At 40.7% G+C, this 20,080-nt stretch overlaps 1 long non-coding RNA gene across 2 annotated transcripts; it reads right to left on the reverse strand.

The window, feature by feature from the left end:
- Positions 1-9,669: 9,669 nt before the first annotated feature.
- On the reverse strand, positions 9,670-18,178 carry LOC128852757 (uncharacterized). 2 transcript variants are annotated; one of them, XR_008450804.1, is made up of 4 exons: positions 18,107-18,178; positions 11,936-12,176; positions 10,981-11,111; positions 9,670-10,489 (listed from the first exon to the last, which is right to left on the reverse strand). It is a non-coding gene; the product is annotated as an uncharacterized LOC128852757 (long non-coding RNA). The 2 variants fall into 2 exon arrangements; XR_008450803.1 differs by lacking the exon at positions 18,107-18,178 and having other exon boundaries at positions 11,936-12,469.
- Positions 18,179-20,080: the final 1,902 nt, after the last annotated feature.

Below are 20,080 nucleotides of genomic sequence, written 5' to 3' on the forward strand. Positions count from 1 at the left end.
TTGTTTCATACAACGATGAAACAACATCTCAGAGTAACACAGCATAAATAATAACACCATTATATTATCCCTGATCATCTCAACGCTAAGATGTAGGACTTTGTTTGGAGAGGGGGGGAGAAGAAAGGCAGGTAGAAAATCTGCAAAGGACTGCTGTAGATTTCTGTATGATTTTCAACACATTCAGGTTCTCAAAAGGCTTATACTATACTCCTTTGAAACAACTGTGGCTTGACAATCACCCAGCAAAACAAGCTTACTGCTACTCTTGCTTCTTCTGCTCCCAATGAATTCTAAAGCAATAGAATCATAGGTTTGGGTTGGAAGGGACCTTAAAGATCATCTAGTTCCAACCCCCCTGCAATGGGCAGGGACATCCCACTACACCTGGGTGCCCAAGGCCCCATCCAACCTGGCCTCGAACACCTCCAGGGATGTCCAGCATGGTGCACCTATTGCACACACAATTTTACTGTTCAAATTGTGCAACTGAAGATGAAAGGACAGCTTCGGTCCTACCTTATATCAGTGCATGTAGGTTAGCTTGTATGGAAGAATTTTTAACACTGTAGGAGCCATTTGCCTTTGGGTTACAAAACAAAATTACTGAAGCGAATAAGCATCTCTTGCTATGAACAGAGAAAAAATCCAAACCAGTGGGTTTTAATGAACGCTAACAGAGAAACATGACCTAAACAGTATAAGGGTTATTTTAAAATAAGCGCTTTTTCCAAAATGAAAATTTACCTTTTCCGCTTAGATTCCCAGAGCCCACAGTACTAGTGATTATCTTCCCATAGTTTGGGAAGAGGTAATAGCCATTTGTAACAGATGCAAGTTGAAGCATCTGTGCTGTCTCTCCAACAGACACTTCTTAATCCTTAACTAGAACATTCTCACTTAAGGTAAACCTCTACAGTCATGAGGGAGAAGATGAACATCAAAAGCATTCTATGACTAATTTCTTAAACAGCTCCAAAGTATTCTTGATATGCATGTAATTGCATCTGCCTTCTGATGCACGACAGGCATCAAAATCGTGATAGAAGCGTGGCACTGGTCTCAGCAGCACTTAGAATAACTGTTTATGATCCTAAACAGCTCGAATTACAGAAGAGGAGTTTCTGAGGCTGTAAAGCTCAGAGGAGTACTCATGCTGACACTTGATGCCCTTTTAAGAACTCAAGCATCTTCTTTGCACCTGAACTGAAGCCACTCTTCCTATTTTCAGAGTGTTATGATCCCTTCCTGTCACAGAAAGTGGCCTTTCCTGATATTTAGTACTGTTCCTATGCCTTGTAGCAGCTAATGAGAGCAGACTTCCTTGGTGACATCTGAGGAAGCCTATAAATACTTGTTAACTAAGGTAAATAATGAAAGGAACTCCTCGAATCAGTTCAGGCTTAAAAGCTGCTGCACTCAGCGGCTGTTCCACTGCTCTGCTCTCCTGACAGCACGCCGCTAGCCCGCACCGCTGCTGGGGAGCGATGTGCCAGCACACCCCAAGCCTCGGTGGCTGCCACCACTGCTCCCAGTCAGCATTCCAAAATAGAGGAAAAGAGACCAGTATTTGGTTTAATTTCAGAGCTTTAGCACAGCTTTCTTGGTTCCCTCTCTCCCCCTTAGCAATGTAAATAGTCTGTACGCAACCAAGTAAATCATCCAAATCAGCATTCCTGTAGATACCTGCTAATACTCCATCACATAACTGCACAATTTAAGCTATGACAAACCCAAACTGACATCAAAATTCTCACAGAGGAAAATGGATATAAGCTGCCATGCATCACGAGTCAATTTAAATGCAGATTTCAGGTATTTGTTATTCTTAAGCATCCTTATACTGTTAAAGTGGACTCTGGGAAGTAAGCGCTTTGTCTTGGCTGCATCCAATCTCATGGGTTTTTTTTCATTCTTGTTGAGGAGAATGACATTCTAACCCCAAGTTTAAATATTAATTTTTTTTTTGAGTAATACAGATAAAAAGCAGAATAAGTGCCAACTTCCTAAATTCTTCAGAAAGGTGTACACAAAACACCTGAGAAAAGGAAGTACAGAGAACAGGCAAACACTATGCATCATTTTCTAAGAAAAAGGAGAGCTTAACATATTTTAGAATAAGTTCCTCGTGAAAACTATGCCAAGTGCTACAACTAGGCTTCAACATCTTGAGATCTTACCCAGAAATATTGTAGTTTAAACGTTTAAATTTAACCAAGTACATTCCCCCTTCCACACACAAGCCCAAAGTCACTGAAAGCAGCCGTTGTACTCAGTTAAGCAAGAATCTGTCAAAAAAGTAACAGATATCCTGACAGTATGATGACCCAGGAGACATCATAAGCTAGACGGATTCACTTTAGCCCAAATATCCTAATACCAAAGGACTGAAAACAGTCCTAAGACAGTCGTGTGATTTCCAGAGTGCCTTCTGTGTACAAGAATTTCACCCTTCACTGCACTTCTCTGCATTCTTATTCAAAACTTTTCTTATATTATTTTCTTATATTATTACTAACAAGGCCACTTATTATTACTAACAAGGCCAATGATGGCCACAGCACGCTGGCTGCTGGGATGTACTAAATCTCATCATTGCTCTTGTTAGGGAATTTATTATCAATGAAATATTATCAACAAGATATAAGAATTGAATGCCAACAAAATGAACTTTCACTGCTAACATTTGTCTCTGCTACTCGGTCCACATCTTCCAGTATTAAGACAGCATCCATTTATAAAAATATATGGGCACACAGCAACACCTAACTCTGAACAGGCTGTCTTGAGCCCTGACAGCTGCTTCAAAAGCTCTAAATGGGCCAGATGAACCTACAAAGAACTCCCCGACTTCCAGCCACATCTGTGTATAATAAAAGACCCAGGATAAAATTCTGCTTACCTGAATTTGTCAAATGAATGCTTAAAATCATCTCTGCAGTAACAGAATTTGATGGAAAAGATGGGCCTGATCCAAAAAGTGTTTTCATAGTTTTTTAGAGATGCTTTACAAAGTAAAATTAGGGCTTAAGCCATGTCCCATTTCACCCCTACTCTCTCTGCAGCAGGGATTCTTAATGAAGTACTTAAAGCCTTCTATTGTTCAGTTTAGAGCCAACTGCAAACAAATTCTCTAAACAAAAAGCCCAGACTACAATTTTTACTATTAAAATACTTAATACTGTGAGGCAACCGTTCCCATTTGAACCATAAATGAAAAAATATTGCTTTGTTTTATACTTTCATAAACATGCAGCTATATATCCTTCTCTGTTCCTCAACCAATAGATTCCAGGTCCTTGACAAATTACAGCAAAATCTCTATCTAGCTCTTATCGGACCAACAGTACCCAATGCATTTCATTCTCCGCCAGAATGAACAGTTACAAAATTGGCAACCAAGAAACCACATTTAAACTTCCAAAAAAGACCATTCTAGCTGTGTCATTCTATCTCAAATGTCAGAGAGGAGGCAAAATGGGAACCTTCAAATACAAGTTAAATACCTCAGAATTGTTTTCATGCCCTCTACAGCAAAGGAATGCTACAGATAAAGATAATGGTCTTCCTTAAATTTGTGAAGCATCAGCATGCTCCATTAATTACAGAGGAATAAAAAGGTGCCTCGCACCTTTAGTAGCACAAGACACTTCTCAAAAAAAATAAAGGAAAGCAAAACTTTACTACATGTTGAAGATTAAATCCTTTGTAATATGTGTTAAAGCAGCCTGCTGAACATCCCCAACGGAGTGTCATTGGATCACAGCAAAACCACAAGTCCCATTTCTATACTTCCCATTTATTTCCTTGAAGGTTGATAATCCCTCATCTTTGTCTTGAGAGTTGCCACTTCCCATTACATGCTTTCAGGTAACAGTTTCGTGGGAAATTTAAAAGCACAGGGCCTTGCTCACCTACACACACCCCTTGAGCAAATCAAATGCCTTCACTGACATATGGACATTTTATGTGAACTAGCTACAGGAGGACAAAGACTTGGAACTTGGAATGCAAGCTACATTCCTAAAGCCTTTCATGCACATTACACACATCAAGAGTTGTGACAGCAGAACACACAGAAAGCTGCTAAAATGTAACATTGGTAGTAATATTTGGTTTTACAGGTAAGCAAAATAAATAAGCAAAACAACTAGTAAACAACTTAGGTAGCTGCAGAAACCAGTAGGCAAAGAAAAGAAGCAATACGCCTGCAGTTTAAGCTCTGCCTAAGTCCACCTTGAGTCTATCTAAAGTCCTGCTTAATGCTGCTGTTTGCATAGAATTTAGGAAGGAGTGAGGAAGGCTCTTTTCGCTTTTCATTCACCAAGAATGGTGCAGAAGCAAACAAAAAGAAATTTCCATACATATTAGTAGTTCTGTGCAGTAAGACCCCTTCATTGTTTGTGGAAGAAGAGACATTGACTTGAGAGCATCTTGAATCTTATGTTTAGTAAATTCTCTTTATTCAGTTTAGCTATATAGAAGATGCCTTGATACTTCTAGTAAAAATATAAGAGCCTCTTGGCTTTGCCAAGGAACCACGACTAATACAAAAGTCATTAACTTCATTATTATCCAACCCTGAAGTTATACCCTTGTAAGACAGTCATAAGTTTTACTTCCTTTAAACATTGTAGTGATTTGTGCCATTACTTAACAACCAGCATTTGAAGTGTTTCCTTGCATTTTTTCAATTGCTCTACATAGCATCATTCCAGAAAGTTAGATATGACTTCGGCTTCTGTTTTGTTAGTAGCTCCTTAACACACACATTTAGGAGAACGTTTCCCCATGAAAAGAAGATGGGGTGGTGTTTCAATGAGGAGAAAGACAGTAGCTAGCAAAGGTAATCCCCGTGCCAAGAGCACAGTCTGCATCCCATGTTCTTTTTCAAAATGCTTTCACTCCCAAACCTTCACCCCTAAGCATCTGTCTGCAGACTTTTGAAATCTTGGCTTAGCAGAAATAACACAGATGTTGATCCCCCGGAGAGTCTGTTGTGGGATAAGAGGTAACATATTGCACCTCCTTTTTCAGTGACCTCTTTCTTCTTAAATTCGCATCTACCTGACCTAAAAGAAACTGCTAAACCAGGACCAAGATGGTGCATCAAGTTGATCCATCATCCTTTTTCTCTCAATAAACCCAGGTTCGATGTTGATCTGGCAATGACTCCCAGTGTTCAGGGAGCAGGGAAGCAGCTGTGCCTCCCCCATGTCTCCATCCTTGATGGCCCCAAGACCACCCACAAAGCTTGGAGCCCTCAGGTTGCTGTGTTGGGCTCTCTGACCTTGGGGTGTGGATAGACCCCCTGGTTCACAGGACTCCGTCCTTACACACAAGGCAGCCTTGTTTCAAACCAAGCACTCCCTCTGGATTTTCTCCTCTGGTCAGCTCTCATAATGAGTGAATTACTGTGCAGATAACCTGCCTCTGCATTAGAGACAGACCATCTTCCTGGGGCTGAGCCAGAAACTTCTAATGGTTTTTCCACCCCTGCCTTCAGGCTTGAAGTTTCCTAATCTAACACCATTAGATTAAGCTATTGCCTGCCTGAGTTTGACTGTTTCACACAGTGGTTGCCTAAGGGCTCTAAGGTACTGCATCAGTATAAATACCACTACTCCGACAGTCACAGAAAGGGTCCGTATCCAAAACTCCACTCCCAATCAAGTTCAACATTATTATATTCTTGTTTCTTCCTCTCCTACTGCTGGAAATCTCTGCTCCTGTTCAATTTTCATGCACTTATATACAATGCCCAACATCTCTGAAATCCTTCATTGTATTTTCTGCACCTGACCCCAGTACAAGACAACAGCTTCACTACCAAGAGAGCAAATAAAAAAAAGGAAAATCAAACTTCACGACACTAAAATATTCCTACAAACAGTGAGGTGATACAGTGACTTTAGAGACTTGATATTTCAATTTTTGCTACACTGCCAGCTCAAATATTTCTATTGCAATGTGTACCAAGGGAACATTTAGTAGACCTGCACCTGGATAGATGCAGGTTTTCATTTACCTTCAAGGTTATTTTCACGAAAGCATTACATTTTCCTCTTTTATCACAAAGCTGCCGGAGTACTTCAAGTACTTCACATGCAAATTACAATTCTACTACATGCAAGATACAATTCTACTGCCAATGCAGGAAATGGCAGATCATCTTTAGTTAGGAACATCATCCTTCCCTCCCTACACTGGGAAGATATTGTAAATGAGTCATTAAAGAAAATGCTTAGCCAGCCAAGTACTCCACTATACAAAATTTGGGAGCTTGTTTTCCTCTCTGAGGATAACAAATTACTGACAACCTGTAGTTCTCCAGTTTAATCTGAAGAATTGTATTTTTATTATAGGAAACATGGATTTTCTTGTATCTCACTTCTTAACCTCTTCTATTATCTCCCACAACACACCTCCCACATCTCCACATAGAAAAGCTACTCTTATAGGATATAAGCAGTTAGCGTGCAAGTATCTAAGTCTCCAGCTGTCCTCATCTTCATCAGAAGCAGCTGTTAAGGGGAGGCACCTGAGGAACACCAGGCCCAGCCTGCAGGGAGGTTGCGATGCAGAGCTCCAAAGCAGCTCAGCAGCCTGCCCAAACACATTGCCAAACACAAGCAAAAGTCTAAAGTTCTAAGAAACTAAACAAAAGATGAGTCCACAAGACCACAGCTACCACTGTTTCCATTTTCCCTCATCCCAGCACCCTTGGAAATGACAGTGGTTTGTTGCCGAGTGGCCTGGCACACTCCCTGCCCTGCAGTTGCACTGCTGTGATAACTCTGGCAAGAGGATAGTAGTTACCATGTAAGAGAAAATAGGAACAACAGCATCTTCACGCAGAGAAAGTTACAGACAGAAAACTAATCTGCATCTTCAGAGTAAGAAAGCAGAGGTTCCTAGACTTTCTTAAAAGCATGCAGACTCCTTCCATCCAGACTCCAGCAAGCCAGCCCAGCAGTACTCACCATCAGTAGAAGCCTCTCCTTTTGTTTAAGCAGTGTTCTCTCCAGGTAGAGAAAAAGAGAAGCCCTTGACACTCAGCATCCCCCTAATAATTACTTAGACTTGGCAAATACCTCTAGTCTTTTGCTTGGTATGGATATACATATAAAAAACAAGCTCAAAAAGCCTCCCAAAACTTACCACTTCACCTCCCAGGAGCACTCCTGCAGCTCTCAGGAAGGAGCTCTGCTGGCCTTTTATCCCTTCCCCTAATCACCACCTAATAATCTCCACCTGACCCTCAGCTGTTCTTCCCCATACACACCTTTCACCTAAAAGACCAGCAGCTTCACAAACAACTCAAATACAATGGGAGAAGGTTGGTTGCAGCTGATACTTCCCTCAAGAGCTTCAATGTTTGTGCTTGCGCCCAGTCACATAGTGTGGCAGAAGACATCTTTCTTAAAAATACACTTATAAACCCAATATATTGCCCCAGGCCCCAAATGCGGATCTCCTCAGGAAGTAAAAAAATCATGCATGTAACCTCAGTCTTGTTTGGAGACAGGTATAATGAATCTCCATTTATTAGGAAGAATCCTGAACTATAATAAGTTTTTCCTCTCTCCACAACTTTGTGTTTTGCAAATTACTTCATCTGCTTATTCAGTTAGTCTGTGAAATGATGTGTTTATTGCCACTTTTAATCCTGTATTCCAATTAATTTCTTAGGGCAGTGTAAACTAAAGTTTGTTCTTTTATATGTACTTACTTTTGGGGCTGTTAAAGGGCTTAAGTGTGTCACCCCATTTCTCTTTCACTGTATTTAACTGGTTCTGACCTTTAGGCCTCTTGAGAAATTGGTTTTGTGGGCACTTCCCTGGGCAATGGTTAGCTGGGTGGGCACGGTTGGATCCTTTCTCAGAGCCCAGCAGCGAGAAGACCTCAAGACCCCACAGCACTCTCAACCAGTTCCCAGTCCCACGCAGAGATAGCTCCATCCAAGCATTTTTCAGTGGATCTGGTTTTAAAGGGCAATGATCAGCATATGCTTGAGAACTGCTTCTCTGGTTCCAATTGAGAATTCATTCTGTTCAGCACTGGGCTTGATCCAGGAGCCTGTGGTTCGTTGCACACTTGTTCCAAGCAATCTTTCTGTTAAACAGAAGGTGAGCTGAGAAAATCACTTTTCTGTTCAGCTTTTCAGTCACCGTCTTGCTGTCCTGTGCACCCACTGGGGTAAATAGGAATTACACTGTATTATTTTGAATGGAACCTCACCAGTGTAACAACATCCTGAATGATGGTCATGAGATAGCTTTCCTGGCAACAGTAGCTCAGCTAAGAGTTATTGCTGTCACTCTTGGTAATTATGCATAAGAACTTGAAAAGGAAAAAATTATTGCTCTACTAAACCACTCGATGACTCCCAGATTTTAAACTCCACTGCAGTTACATTATTTTGACATATGTCAAACTACATATCAGAAGAAAAAAGCACATTTCAAGCTGAAAAGTACCTTTTCATTCTTTCTAGTTGATTTCAGTATCCCTAAAGAAAATTAAAGCTTCACCCTCCAGCTGTGTATTTTAGCAATGACATTAAAACAATCAGTGGAATGTAGTTTCCTTTTCATTTTCTCAGCTGCAGCTCCCCACAGCCCTGAGTCAGAAGATAAATTAGGTCATAAGGACAAAATTATTCATTATAAGATATTATGTTACTAATCAGCTTCTTTAATAATACGATGCTTATTCTTGCAACGATTTTTTGCAAAGAAATTAACAAATAGATAACTTTAAATTAATATATGGGTTTATGATAGTGACCAATCAAAAACTGGGAAGAAGGAGTGGTGAATCAAATAATAACTAATATCTGCTTCTCATAAAGCTTTGCTTTGGTTGGTTGGTTGGTTTTTTTTTCTCCTTCACTTGCCTTCTGGAGTAGGACAGCATTATTATTTCAGATTTTGCCTGCATAAACTGGATCCTAGAGAGATACCTGTGTCTTACCACCACTCATCCATCAGACAGAATTGGAATTATGTACAGTCTGCTTCTAGAGTAAAATGTCTTCATCACCATGCACAGTGTCGGGACAGATGTTTTCATTTACAACCAGCTATACCTCAGGTTTAGTTGAACAGGCAGGCGTAGTCCTGAATTTAGTACAGTTTGTCTGCTTCCTTCCATTGATGCATCCTTAATGTACTCATCTAACTCGGATAAATCATAACTGAAGCCTTGACTAAGACTGAAAATAACCAAATTGTAATGGCAAGCCCCCGGATCACCTTCCAGAAGGACACTAGGGTGTATAACTCAGAGGAGAGCGCTTTTTGGCATTTTTTGCAGTCATTCACAAATCAAAACAAGTGAAGCAAATTTCAACACCATATATTTGGGTTCCCTGTAAAGGTGATATTTACCACCTACATTGTTTAGTAAACAAGTACCTGAGAACAGGGATGGTTCTCAACAATGGTGAAATGTACACAACGGAAAACTGTTCTGACAGTCAAAATCATCTTTTTGGGAATAAGGTACCAAAGTTAATAAAAGTTTTCTCCACATCAATGAAAATCAGCAACTAGGCAAACAATCCGTTTACATCAAGTACATGCCCAAATCACTCCAAAGAAACAAAAAGCACATTTACTGATTTCAGGGCAAATAAATGTCTTTAATGGCACATGAAACAATCTGAATCCTAGATAATATTTAAAATAAAAATATATAAGTAGGCAATTTTCAAGGAAAAGTCACTAAAATAGCACAAAACATCACAGCTTCTCTCTCATAGTATATAAGGAATCTATCAAAACAACATTTCTCTATACATTTTCAAACCCTTCCAAAACAGGCTTATTCGTATCTTAGGTCTTAAATTTAAAAACAACTCTTCAAGAAACCGGTATCCATTCTGCCTGGAGTAAAACAGGAAGAAGACAAAGGATAATCCTTTAGAAAAGAGACTGTTAAGGAACTTACAAGCCTATAGCCAACTAAAATTCAATATCAGTTAGGCACATGAGTCTCCTTGCAAAAATCTCAGCCTGGTTTTTGATGCTTTGTAGTGCTACCTAATCTCAGCGTTAATTTCACACAGGTAAGACAAAAGCACAACACTATCTGTATAGTCACACATGGGCTCAGCACAATCTGTTAAGAGCTAAACATCCCCCAGACAAGGCTCATGTTCTGCTCCATTAGACTTCTTGACAGGCTGTATACGGTTCTTCTGCTTGCACCAAGACAGTCATTTGAAGGTGAATGCATCAGAGGAAACTATGAGCATGCACAGAGGATTCAGAGAGAAAAGTCAAACCCAGGATGAATTCAGGCACAGCACAGAGATCTGAATGATTTTCTAGCAGCCTCTGGAGTTTCTCTGCATGCTTCTGCCCATCACGGATCTTTCTGGTGCCTGATGAAACTTTGAAGGTAGCAGTGTCAATGAAGTGGAAAGAGAAGCCACAGAAATTGTTTCATTGGACTACAGAATCCCACTGTATCCTGCCGGCACCTGGGGAACAGAGAATGGGATCGGCTGGGAGCTGATTACGAGCTTTTTCATCACAGTCACATCCATATACCCTCAGCAGAATGAAACTGTTGTCTATATTCACCAGCCTGCATGCCCATACACCCCTTTCAATGCTGCCCATGCAGCAGATTTTTGTAGATTACTACAGCCAAAAAATTAAGCATCACTTTCAGACTTTGACAGCAAAACAGATCAGAAGAACACCAGATCCACTGAACATGGAACAAGGTTTTTGCTAAACAACCTCTTGATTTCTATCTCAGTATTTTCAGTTGTGGAAAATCAGCCTAAAATTAAGCATACAAAGCAAAGGTGGAAATAGCCAGGAAAAGTCTGTAAGGGAAAGGTATGTTATAATGTCTGGTTTTCCCCTTTTTTTTCTTTTTTTCTCTCTTTTTACCTTCAAATATCTTTCTGGATCTGCACATAATCAACAAATTCCTGGCTCTCTTGAGATATTAGCTACTCACTCAATCAACGAACATGCATCTGGAACTTCATTTTGAAATTCATATATTTTCCTTGTGCTGAAATCCTCTGCGTTTTTTTTTTCTCTCATTTCTCTTTTGTGTCAGACTTTCTATTTACTTTTCCTTATTACCTACAGAAACCAGAAAAACAGAAACCAAATATATTGATTTTCACCTGAAAGAAGGTGGGCTATTAAAGTCTCCGGCACCCTGAAGCAGAGAGCGTTTGCATGAAAAATCTGTCCCCCGGAATGCTGCCTCTATAAAGGCATCAACAAGTAATCAAATTCTGGCAACTCCTGAAACTTACTCTTCTTTGACTTTCAGTCTGAATAATTTTCTTTTTGAGCCTCTGTCTCGAAGGAAGCCCTCATAATGGGGCTAAGGTGCTACACTGAACACATGGAAGCCATGGTTTGACAATTCATTCTTCAAAATATTAAATCCCAGGATAAATTTTCTCTTGGAAGACATACTTATAGAACAGCAAAATAAAGCTATGGAGTTGAAGTCCAGATAAACAGTACATCAGCACAAAGTAAACCTGAGTCACACATGAAAGCAAAATAGTTCCTTGAATGAAGAAACTGAAGGAAGGGGATTTACTTTGTTCTGATTAAAAAGTCCTTGGATAATTCTTTAACTCACTTGTAAGCTGCACACTTTGAGGGGGATTAGTGTAATTGACTCATTTCTGCTGTTGCTTGAAATGTAAACAGAGACAGAATAATAAATATTATGTCTTTTAAGATTGTCTTCAAATGAAAAAGTGGACAAGCAAAAAAAAACCCCACTTTCAAAATCTGCAGTAGTAGGACCTGCCCAACAATTCTGGAGGGTGATTGCTGATCTCTGAGTGCAGCAAAATGACTGTGCTTTTAGATGTCTCTGTCTCTGCTCGCCTTGTACACCACTAAGGTTCCCAGTCCTCCACTCAACACATTTCTTTCCTTACCTGGAAAGAAGGGTCAAAACAAGCTGACAGAGCATCATTTACTGAGTTCTGTCAGTCCCCAGTGCTGTCTTGCTGAAGGCCTCTCAGCCCCAGCCACAATGTTCAACTATTTTAGAGCTTGTCAAAGGTGCTTTCTGCCTTCAAGTTGTATTTTAACAATTCATCTCCCTTGCTCTACATCTTGGTAGTCCAGAGGTAACACCAACTCTCTGCCAGACATGGATTCCAATGGGTATTTTTCCTACAAAGGAGGGGAAGAGAGAGAAAAAGATTGAAATAGTGGATCTCTGCCAGCTGCATGCCCACAGGGCTCTACCAGAGTTGGGACATGATCTCTCTCCTGTGCATTTGCTGCTAGGCTCTGCCTCCGCTGCAAGGTAATGGGAACTCACGCAGAAGAGAATGCACAGAAATATGAGACTGCAGAAAGCAAACTCTTTCATGTTTCTTAGAATAGAAAACCTGATCGAGCCTCCCAATCCATGGAATGACTAACAGCCGACAGAACAGCTCTAGCACAGAGTACATTTTCCCTGCAAGATCCGTTTCTAATCATGCCTAGAAGATGCAAAATAACAGGGAGAACTCCAAGGAGGTCTAAACTCTGCTAGAAGCTAAGTACGCTGAGGCTCAAGGAAAGCCATCTAGTATGAATACATAAGATTCAGAAGACTGATTTTTATGGGATATGTTTACTCTATGAATTAAAGGCAATCCATCAAGCTCTTCTGTGAGGCAAAAAGCAGGAAGCAGAGATATTAAGAGTTATTGCTTGTGGGTAATCCCACCATTTGAAGCATCCTCGTTGCTCTGAACAGGGGTGCTGAGGCACTGAAATTTTGTCAGCAGACCAGAAACACGCGTACACAGGCCTGAGGATTTAGCCAGCAATAGTTGCAGAGGGTTTGACACTGCTGGTTTCTTCACCTTGGGAACATGCAGCCTCTCGGATAAGATGAGCCTTTGCTGAGGCACAGCTCACTCTCAGGTGAAAAGCACTGCTTCTCCTTGCTATTTGGCAGGGTGTAAAGAGGTGATTAAACGAGGAATGTTCACAGACTCTTCATGGAAGGAGGTAGCCAGAGCTTTTCTCTTGTTGCAAACTTGCTCTTACGTTAGTCAGGATTAATGCAAGAGGAGAACATGAGAAGCCTATAGCCTCCCAAAGCACCCCGCTTTGCTTAAGTTCAGTCTCCTGGATGACAACATGCTTGTGACCCTTCTCCCTGACAATTTGTGGACTTAGACTTCGGAACTAAACAACTAAAACGTTCCCAAGCACACCAAGCATGAATTACATAAGGCAGTCTTGATATCCTGAAGGTCTAAAACACTGGACGAAAGGATGATGACGATAAAATTTCCAAGTAAAAAACTTATCATGGAAGACATTGATCTTTTTAAGAAATGACACTGGGAATAAAAAGCCATCCTCTGGAAAAAAAAAAAAAAAAAGGGTACAAGGGAAGGGGAAACTGCCTTGAGATTAATTGCTATCAATATTTGCATTATTTCTGTAACTGCATCTCGTAGCCATGGAAAAGGACCTCTTGTGCTAACTACTAATCTATTAATTCTGAGGCATATCTGTGCAGTGTTTGACAGCCATTGTCATTAGCACATAAGGCACTTTGTGGCCTTACCAACAGACCAAACTTCTCCTTGCTAACTCTAATTGGCATGCCAGTGTTAACTCTTTGCTCTCCAGGACATCAGAAGAAGCTGTGTATATTTCGTTACAAACCAAAAACTGCAGTACAGCATCTAAAACGCTATGAGAACAATAAGGAGATATAAGAAATCCCTGTGATAGTTCTAATAGAAAAACACTACTATTTGCCAAGGAGGAGCCCACCTTATGTTTTTTTTGGCTTTTGCAGGTATCACTGTGACTGACCTTGCTGCCTTTCTTACAGTGGCTGTAAATAAGAAAGAATTCCCATGAAGTCAGTGGAATTACATAGCTATAAAACCTTCAAGAGAAGAGACTGTATTATGTATAACAAGAAGGCAGATAGTGACTTGCACTTTTGACTAAATCTAAGATTAAATCTCTTTTTAGACTGTCAAAACAAAGAAGAGGAAAATTCACTTTACCTTGCTGCTGAATGACAACATATTTCTTTCATCTGCAGTCAGACATGCCTGGCAATTGGCTAATACCACAATTTACATGTTGTATGTGTATGAACTGCTTATTCACACAAATGAGCAAGATTTTACCTCTACGTGGCTGTACAGAGGAGCTTTGCTGAGAAAAATACTCAGGAGCTGATGCCAGAATCCAAGGTGCTGTGTTGGGTTGGAGGACTAAGACCTCCCCTGAGCCTGCCTATTTGCATTCATCTATCTTTCACTGCTCCTCTACATGTTTGCATATGAATGTGTGTGAGAAGATGTAGGGGAAAATTACAATAATCTACAGCACACTGATATAATCTGCCCTCTCTATCTCTGGAGCAAGGCAGTAATTTAGATGTTAAAATGCTTCGTGCTATTGTTTAGAAATGCAAGGAATGATCTAGTGTGATGTTTAGTTTCACCTACTCTTTGTGTATGTGCTTATTTCTACTCTACGATACAATACTGTGTCTCTTTAAAGAGCTGGTGCTCAGTGGGGGAACAAGGGAAGATGTAGGCAGCTATCTACAATCTGGGGCCCAAACATCCCCATAATAGCACCAAATGGCGTCAGAAACCAGGTAGCACAAGTTACATACAAAATCAATGCTCTTGTGCCAGTTTACAGCATCATCCAAAGATCATGAAGTCCCTGATTCAAAACATTGTTCAGGCTGCGTCCTTTCTGAGAAGCTGTCGTCAGAAAGAACAAAAAAAAAGCGGTGCATATTTATTGAGTGGAAACTCTTTCAACACATTCCATGAAGCATCGGTAGTAATGGAAGATCTTCTAGAAGGATTTTCCTGTTATCATCCTTAATCTTTCCTGATGCCTTATAACATCCTGTCAAGCTCAGAATAAGAGAACCACTTAGACACATATCAACCTCTCATTATGCTGCCTGTATAATTTTAGCTGTAGGTAAAGAGCAGATTGCTGAGAGCTTCAGATCAACAGTACAAGGAGATTCTGCCAAACCCTTACATTTTTACTTGAGTTTTCTAATAAGAAAAGAACTCTAGTTTGTTTCCACTGGAGCATTTTCCCCATCTCATGAATACAGACTATGTTAAAGACATTAACGCTGCCAAGACTCCAGAAAGTAAGAGTAATAGGGTTTGACTTACACCCACCACTGAGACAGCAGCATTGTGGACTTCAAAAACACAGCAGACATGCATAGCATTATTAAACTAATTATCAAGATCAGTATTGACTTTCTCTTCTCATACTGTTTGTCTTCCTAGTTATAACTACAAATATACAACTTAGATAACCTGTTTCCCATGTATGTTAACCAAATACTGGAAGACCTCCCCCATGCAATTGCAGATGCAATCAGCTTCTGGTTAACACAAGAACCATTGAGAACCACCGTTGACTCTAAACACGTATTAATTAGCTTCAGAGGTACTTCTGGGAGGCTTTTCGCTTCCTCAAGTGAACATAACCTCATCTAACTTCTGGGAGCATTATTCTTCCCACTGTGACACAGCTCTCTGAAGCTGTGTATGTTGCATGTCCCTTTGCACTCACCAAAAGTGTTCTACTCTTAGTTTTGCAACATAATGCACCTGTGATGACCTGTTCAACACAGCGTACAAAAGGGAGCTTGGCACCTGCTTTGGAATTTGTACCCTTTCAAAACAAAGGGATGAAGATTCACCCACCAACCTCTAGCTCCCTCTTGCCACTTCCACAGCAATGAGTGACATTTTCTAGACACCCCCAGGAAAAATAGAATCATAGAGTCATAGAATCACAGGATCATAGAATAGTTTGGGTTGGAAGGGACCTTAATGATCATCCAGTTCCCACCTCCTTGCCATGGGCAGGGACACCTCCCACTGGATCAGGCTGCCCAAGGCCCATCCAACCTGGCCTGGAACACCTCCAGGGATGGGGCTTATTTTTATATGTGCTTATTTAAAGCAGTGTGCTCAGTCTGAATAGTGACTGGAGAGGGAGGGTGTTTGCCTCTGTATTTTGCTTGTTTGTTTGTTTGCCATTCTTAACTGCACATATTTGCATAAAAGAAGAAATGTATCATCTTCTCCCAGAGCTTATTCCCCATCTGAATCCTGTTGATGACAGCTTAATCATTTCCACAGCAACCAAGATCATGACATCAAACAGGGTATAAGCAGCAGGAATAGATTATCTCTCTGGAAACAGAGATTCTCTTCCATGTACACAAATATTCTGAAAAAATGAGAGAAAAAGAAATACAGAAAATATCTGCCACAAAAATGTGATTGTTCTAGCAGAGAATGGTAATATTTTTTTTTTTATTTCATTGTCTGTCTGCTGCTTATTAACAATACAACATTATATTATGTTATATGGTTAAAAACGGTATCAGATGACAGACCTATCACAAGGGATAGACAACATCCTTGGTCAGAGCTGGTAAGGTGGATTTACACACAGTTTCTCTGCCAGACAGCCCATGGTTTAGGCAGTTGCAAAGGAACAGTTCTTGGTCTGTTTGGCTTGAGCAACTTTTGCTAAATTTGGTCTAAGTCAGGAAAATAGCTGAACTCATGACCCTAAGGCCTTAATTTTATTAATTTCAGGTTCTTTTACTTTGACAATATTCCTGTTTGTGATAAAACGAAAATCAAACCTGTATTCTTACTAGAGAGACACTGTTAATGTAACCTTTCTGAGTAAGCACCTCAAAGTCTGACCTTAAATTTCTTCTCACAAATAAGTAACATGCCAGAAAGTAGCATAAAGCCAGCAGACCTGAGCTTCTTGTCTGCAGAGCACTTACTGATGATCAAAGTATCAGTGTTCCCTTCCCGTGTTAAGTACAAATCACTTACTGACTGGGTTTCAGGAAAAGCAGATCTTTCTCCCGCAGCTCTTTGCCTATGCAGTGTGTAGGCTGCTGCCGTACTGCTTGTTCTACGTTCTGCAGCTCCTTAGCTTAATCGGAGCTGTACAGGTAAATGGATATAGCTGTATTTCTTAAACCCTTTGGAATGGATCCCAGATGACTGCTTAGTTCAGGAATGGTCAGTCGCATGCAACTTATTTAGCCTCACCTCCCACGTCAGGCTATGTTGTGGCTCAGGGCTGCATAGAGACTCCGGTGTGCCACACTAAGGTCGGGGACAGGTGTATGGCCAGAGATAACACCAAACCTGCAGGCGATGACATTGCTGAGGAAACGATTGCCTAGAATAGGAATAAAGTAAGTAAAACTAATAGCAGAACAGATTGTTGACCACCTTACATTGTGTTTGAAAATCAATGGCACAGAGGGACAGAGCAATCCTGCTGCCTCTCCAAGAGAACAAACCTGAAAAAGGCAGGAGCTACTAAACTTCAGATCTGTGGCCCTCATGCTTGTGTTGGGGATAATGTCTATAGGAAACATAGCTGCAGGCAGGTGGGCTCCCAGGCTGAGGTGGGAGATGCTGAAGAGAGACCAGCAAGCAAGTGCAGGAAGCTGTCAGGCAGGAACCAGTGTGGAGCAGAGAATGTCACACCAACATAGCTGTTAAAGGTGCCAGCTCTGGAAACAGCCCCAAAGCAGCATCACATCAGTTAAAGTAAAGCCTTTCACTAACCTGCCACGAAAGCAAGGGACAGCCCTCAAGATTTCCACATGGGCTTTTGCCTTTGATCCGGTCTCCTTTATTATTGCTAAAAGTGAGCTTATGTAGTGCAAAATGGGACACAACTGAAATCCACTTCATTTCTTCAGTCAGGATGGTTATGGACTAAAATCTTCTGGGAAATTTCAGCTGAAAAGCTGGTGATAAAATTAGTACAGAAAGATTTGCACTGGTCTAGGTCAAAAGCTGCAGTGACATCTCCTGCCACTGGCTGGTAGTCAGATGGGAACTGAAGTTTATACAGCAAGCAGTAGGGACACGTAAAAAGCAGGAATGTCTCAACAACTAGAATAAGCCACGCTGCTAAAACTGGGAGGTGACTCCGGAGTCTTTGTCTTCAAAACAGCAGATAATCTCTTACCCAGATTTTTGGAGAGGACCCAATAGCAATACCTTTTAATGAGTTTCACCGTGAACACTCACATTTTTAAGTCCTCTGCTGCTGGAACTGGGTATTAATGATGTAAGCCTCATGACAAAATGCAGATGGTCAGCTCCTTTGGAAAAAAAACAAGCAAAAAAAGAAAATGTGGTCATATATAATTCAAGGTATCGGTAAGCAAAGGAGCACAAATTTTTTCTAATCTTGATACAGGTTCCACAATGAATTTGGGTCTGACTCATGAATTTTGAAATGTTTTAAGCTTAACATATTCCCCAATGACTTCCTGAGTACTCAAAGGAATGTAAATCTGCCAGTTTTTATTGTTGGCTACCCACAAATTCAGGTCATTTATTGAAGAGCATCATACAGGCTTACCCAGGAGTCTGCCCCATCATCTCTCCCACAGGAGGCACTAGGGCAGCCACACATAATCATTTACTCACACAGTTATTCTGTCGCAAGTAGCTAAACCTCCATTGTACCATGTACATATCTATATATCCATAGATACATATTTTTCAAGATATAATTTGAGATACCTGAAACATGAATAGGACTATACACAAAGCCAGGTACAAATCTTTGATTTGACTGGACAAAACAGATCTTTCTGGGCAACTCCTTCTACAATTCAAACTTTATCATGTTTTTCACTGATTTTTAACTTGTGCTCCAGGTGGCAAATGTTGCTTCCTGGCAGAAGGTATCTTCTTGAGAGGCTGGTACATACTAGCATGAAGTCTGTCAGGAGGGTTTTAGCAGCTATAAAATATCCAAATTCCCCTTACAGCCATCCTCCAAAGGACTGGGATTTTCTTTGTACACACACTTCAGGCAAATGCTATAGACATTTTATGCAAAACCAATTACTTAGTAACCAAAAAAAAAGGTGTGATGTGCAGCACAGTTTCCCAATTATTGTTACTCTTGTCATCATATTTCCTCCCAGCGTACTTTTCATGTTGCCTCTCATTTCTATGTATCTGCTTAATTAGCCATATTAAAGAAAAGACCCTCTGACCTGTGTAAACAGACATAGCTATGAAGCATCCTCATTTCTTTATCAGTGCTTCTTCTGTGCCATGAAAACTTTTAGTTTACTAAGTTATACTCCTCTGCTAAGTAGCCCTTCATCTAGATTTCAGTGGTGGAGTAAGCCATTTGCTGTAGCTCTTTGCTGAACAGCATGGCATTCCTTTAGTTAGAGACAGTGGATTGCCAAAAGGTCTCTGTTCTCTTTATCCACGAACTTAAACAGAAGAAAAATGTGATGTTCTCACTAATGTTATCGGAAGAGCCGTAATACTCATAACAAGCCTTGGCTGTCTCAAAGCTGTGGGCCACTGCTTCAAATATATCTCATTGTTAGTAATTGCCCAGTGTTTAGACATCTAAGATAATCTTTTCACCTCTTTCCCAATCACAGAAGTCTCTTCCTGAAAGAACTGACACTATATCTATACCTGTGGGCAAAAACCTTACGTGCAAAATGCACAGCCCGCAAACCCTGTGGCCTTGACCCATAGACTGTGTTGAACACAGGAGGCACTCACTGTGCACTGAGAGCAGCTTCAGCTGAGGCGTCTAATCTTCGTGCTGACACACAGCACCTCGGTGGCAGAGCAGGAGGGACACCTACGCAATTGTGGTCCACACCAACAGACGTGTGCAGCTATCAGTGGCACAACTCACCTCTAGTGTGTTAATAAGAAAGAACTGGACAAACACATTCCAGCACACCTCATTTCAAGTACAGGAGGGATCCAGATGTTTAATGAGGCACATTTCAGCAGCTAAATCAGTTGGATACTGTCTAGGGATCAAATCAGAGCACTAAAAGTAGGAAGATGGGAGTACTCTAATTTCTGCCAGAAAGAAAAAAAGAAAAAAAAAAAAAGAGGGAGTAGTCAGTGAAATATCTTACTGCTTCTATTCCCAAAATGTATCTTGACCTCAAGGAAAGCTGTGGGGTGTTTGTAACTGGAGTATGTCAGCAGTTGAGTATGTTCGTG

The sequence above is a fragment of the Cuculus canorus genome, chromosome 7, assembly GCF_017976375.1.
Source record: "Cuculus canorus isolate bCucCan1 chromosome 7, bCucCan1.pri, whole genome shotgun sequence".
Lineage (NCBI taxonomy): Eukaryota > Metazoa > Chordata > Aves > Cuculiformes > Cuculidae > Cuculus > Cuculus canorus.